Raw genomic sequence first — 4,722 nt, 5'->3', positions numbered from 1 at the left:
AGTTCGAGCACCACCACCGGCATCAACATCAACAACAATTTCTGGGATTTTTTTTCAAGTTCTAGCTTTTTTTTCGATTTTAATTGTTTTTGTTTTCGATTCACCAATTTTGGTTTTTTTTTGGTTTTTGATTTTGATTTTTCTTTTTGATTTTGGTTTTTATTTTGGATTTCGTTTTTAGGGTTTCGATTTTAATTTGCCTTTTACTTTGGATTTTGGTTTTTTTTTTCCTTTTTTTTCGTATTTGTTTTTTTTTTCCTGATTTTGATTTTGTTTTTTTTCGAATTTTTGGTTTCTTTTTTTCGATTTCAATTTTGGTTTTTTTTTTATATTTCGATTTCAATTTTGGTTTTTTTTTTTATATTTCGATTTCAATTTCTGTTTTATATTTTGATAATTTTGGTTTCTTTTTTTTTTGTTTTTGATAATTTTTTATATTTCGATTTCAATTTCTATTTTGTATTTTATATTTTGATAATTTTGGTTTTTTTTTTCGTTTTTGACAATTTTTCTATTTTTTGATTTTTTTTTTTGAAACGAATTTTTTGATAATTTTTATATATTCTTAAGCTTATTTTTACCATTTTTTTTCTGTTTTAATTAGTGTGTACATATTATGCAAGAATATTGATATGTTCATGTTGTAATTTTTTTATGATTTATAATGTAATTTTTTTTTATTTATTTATAATGTTAGTTGTAATTGATCTATATTGTAATTTTGGATTTCATTATATATTGTAAATTTTGGATTTCATTATGTATTGTAAATTTTGGATTATATATATTGAAACCAATTCGATTTTTGCTGTGAATTGTTATTTTTTTTTCAGTTGATTTTATTGGTAAGTGAAAAAAAAACAAAAAAAAAATTAAAATTTTGGACATTTTTGGCACCGGTTAACCGGTGCCAAAAGGAGGATAAATATTTTTTTTTTAGTATTTTTGGCACCGGTTAACCGGTGCCAAAACCTGTTTATGGCACCGGTTTTGAACCGGTGCCAAATAGGGGGTATTTGGCACCCCCCACATAGGCACGGGTTCAAACCGGTGCCTTAGGCCGGGTTTGAACCGGTGCCAAATGTGTTTTTTCACGTAGTGTTAGATTTGCGTTGGAAAGAGTAGGCAGAACTTGTAGAGGCTATAACTTCTTCGTTATAACTTCGAATTGGGTGATTCTTGAGCCTAACCTCAAGGATTTTTCGAGTGGAACATTTTTTTATGAAAAGTCAATACCCCAAAACCGACCAGAAGTGCCCAAAAATCGGCTTCAAATATAAACGGGATAATTTGTGTAAAATTGAGGAGAAGAAAAGAAGAGAATTGGTGTGGAGAATTTGAGAGGTATGAAGGGGTATTTATAGGCTAGCTCATGAAATAATTAGGGTAGGAAAATGTAGGAAGAATTATAGTAATTAGGGTTTAAGGGATTACTTGGAGAAGTGAGTAAAGATTTAAGGAAAGTTTTAATATTGAAGAGATTGTGTATAATTGAATATGGAAGATATGTATGTCATGAAAAATATTAAGGAAATTGGAATTTTTTGGGGAATAATTAAGAAGAATGAATGGCAAGAAAATATAATGATTGGATATTAAAAAGATGGAGGATAAGAATTAAGGAAAATAGGAGATTTTAAGGAGATAATTAAAAATACAAATTACCAAAATATTTTTCCCAAAATCTGCATGGGATGGCCGAAATTTTTGAGCTTTCCTAAGCTCATATTTTCGGCCCTCCTATTTAGTATTTAGGAAATTATTTTGCTAGTTTTAAGGAATTAAAATAATTGTGTAAATAATATTTATTGTAATAAATAATTAAATAATAAAATACCAAATATTCACCAAATAATTTAACTAATAAAATCAGATTTTTGACATAGGAAAATCCAAAATTTATTAGTCAAATTAATGGTATTTTTGGACTTATTATAATAATAATAAAATATAAATTTTGCCTTAATTAAAATATCTAAAATATATAAAAAAATCTAGTTTTTAAAATAAAATAAATGGATAATAAATCTTATCCAAAATAATAATTTGTTTTTAAAATACTTTTGGCGCCAAAATTCAAATATCATTTTGGCTCCAAGATTTAAATAATAAGTTAAATTACTAAAATACCCTTTTTAGAAAATAATAATTAATTAATTAATTAGGAAAATACGTATGAAAATACGGGGTATTACAAAAGCCCTCCGGGTTTGGCTAGCTGGGGTGCGGTAGGCACATGCATCGCGCGGGTTAGCCGCCCTAATATTTTTCAAGTTAGCGAGATGTATTTGAGCATGGGCTTAATTGCTTAAGAATAAAATTGACTAAACGGGGTGAGAGTAGAGATATCTCAAGAGGTTAGAGATTCGCTTCACCGATGTGTATAATCTTACTTGACTCCTATTATAAAAAGGCGAGAGTAATATCATAAATAAGAAGTTTGAAATATAAAGCTATTTGAATTTGGATTAATTATTGAATGAGTTTATAGATTATAATCATACTTTTAATAGAAAAATCTGAATCCATAATTACACATAAAGACATCAAATAAGTCAAGTTGAAATCTTTGCTTGAAAAAACATTGTCAAGATAATTATAAAGAAAATAACGAAAAAAGCTAAACACATTTGTCTAATTATCTAGCTAAATATTTTTTTTTATATCAAACTAAACATCACTTGTATAATTGATATCTTGTACACTTGTGTCCATCCCTTACCTCCTCCTTCTTTAAAACCATTAGGATTTTCCATCTATCAATACACATTTACAAATACCATAAAAATATTTTGATCTTCTTTTTTTTTTATATTATTCTCGCCTCTTTGAAATAGGAGTGAAGTAAGATGGTATGAAACATAAATTTATTTAAAATAAACTAATTGTGTACAAAATATCATTTTTCTTTAAAAAAAATGTGAGATGTTCACTCATCTCGCTATTTTATTAATTGAGGTAATGATCTTTTTTTTGATAAAATTTTTATTTTAAATATTATATATAAAATAGGAAAATAAAAAATGTAAAATTTTTAAAAATTATACATATGAACGTGAATAAAATATTATAATGTATAAATACATATAACGTGAGACAATTAATAAAATTATTATTTTTCTAGAAAAATAAAATATTATGTGAGTCAATGAGGCCATTAATAAAACATTTTAAATTTTTAATAAATTAAAAAATATGGTCCTGGCGAGGCTCGAACTCGCGACCTTCGGCTCATAAGACCAACGCTCTAACCAACTGAGCTACAGGACCTTATGATTTTAATTTAAAAAATTTAATATTTTATATAAAGATACAATGATTCAAATTGTAGGTATTCATTTATTTTCCTACTGTTATGAATTAAAATAATACTACATTTATTATTACTTTGACGAGGTTATAATGAGTTGTGAAATTAATAATATTTGTATCATAAAATCATAATATGAGAGAGATATTGTAATCCCACAACTTTATTAGTCATATTCTCATCTTATAATCCCACATACCAAACACCTTTTCAATGGAAGAGAAGAATTTCATCGAACTATATATATTTTGGCGTTCCTTTCAATACTTTTACCATCTCAACCAACTATTATTAATGTCTAAAGTTTCACATAATATTATAATATTCCTTTCATTTATTAAGTTAATGAAAGGTAATATAATTAATTTATTTTTCACAAGATCAAAATATAAATATATATATATGATGTAAAATAAAAAAAAGGTGACATCCAAGTTAATGCCCAAACCACTACACACACTAGCTACACAAATAATCCAACATAATTGTTAAATTAAAGCAAGAAGTACACAAATTAGCAATTCAGGGCATCGTCCGGGATACACACTAGCTGTACTTAAATAATAAATATTGTTTTTCTTGTACATCACTACACACTAAGTTCGTTGCATGACTCTCTTTTTTATTTTTATTTTACTTTATTGTGTCTTGAAAAAGGCTCTTATGTTTTTAATTTAGAGAGAAAAGAGTGTTCCAGGTATGGATCCAAGGGTTCTGCTGGGTAAGTTGGGTCCCGTCAACATCCTACACACGGCAGCACACGTAAACTGCCCTCGGGGGTGGCTCGAGGAACCTCCCTCCGAAGCTTAAGTCAGAGAGTGTTTAGAGAGAGAAAGTGTACTTAGAGGGATATAGAAAGTGTAATAATTTGAGTGTCTAACCTCCTTTCCGTTGTACTTTACCCTCTATTTATAGGCGTACTATCTCCTTCGTGGAGAGTTTAGCCTGGTCAGCCCTGCGGGCTGGCTCTGCCGGGTTGATGAGCCCTTCTTTAGTTGCTTACTCGGCGATGAGTGCGCACCCTGGGGGCTGAGAGATAGTTCAGCGGGAGTTACCCTATACAACTAGCCCCTCAAGAGGTGGTATGAGGTCACTCATGCCGACTCTTTTCCTCTAAGAATGTTCCTCTGAACTGAGCCCAGCTGAAAGGAATAGCTCAGCAGAAGCTATCCCCTACAACTAGCCCCTCAAGAGATGGCGTGAGGCTCTTTTCATGCAAGCTGTTCTGAGCGCGTGGCCTTACCAGCCTTAACTCAACAGGTCGTCTGACTGAAATAACCTGCACACCCCTAGCCCCTCAAGTCTCTAGGGTGTTGATTCGCCCTGGAGGCTTGGGAGGTCAGGTAATGCTGTTGATGAGTCTGCTGCCCTATCGCGTGCATGGTGACCTTTGCTCCAGGCTTGAGAAGTGA

The 4,722-nt window shown here is 30.1% G+C and overlaps 1 non-coding gene across 1 annotated transcript; it reads right to left on the bottom strand.

The window, feature by feature from the left end:
• Positions 1–3,196: 3,196 nt before the first annotated feature.
• Positions 3,197–3,270, bottom strand: TRNAI-UAU. Its single transcript has one exon. It is a non-coding gene; the product is annotated as a tRNA-Ile (tRNA).
• Positions 3,271–4,722: the final 1,452 nt, after the last annotated feature.

This window comes from Chenopodium quinoa, unplaced genomic scaffold, assembly GCF_001683475.1.
Source record: "Chenopodium quinoa cultivar QQ74 unplaced genomic scaffold, ASM168347v1, whole genome shotgun sequence".
Taxonomy (NCBI): domain Eukaryota; kingdom Viridiplantae; phylum Streptophyta; class Magnoliopsida; order Caryophyllales; family Amaranthaceae; genus Chenopodium; species Chenopodium quinoa.
Note: the sequence above shows the minus strand (reverse complement) of the source record. Positions and strands in the feature narration are given on the sequence as shown.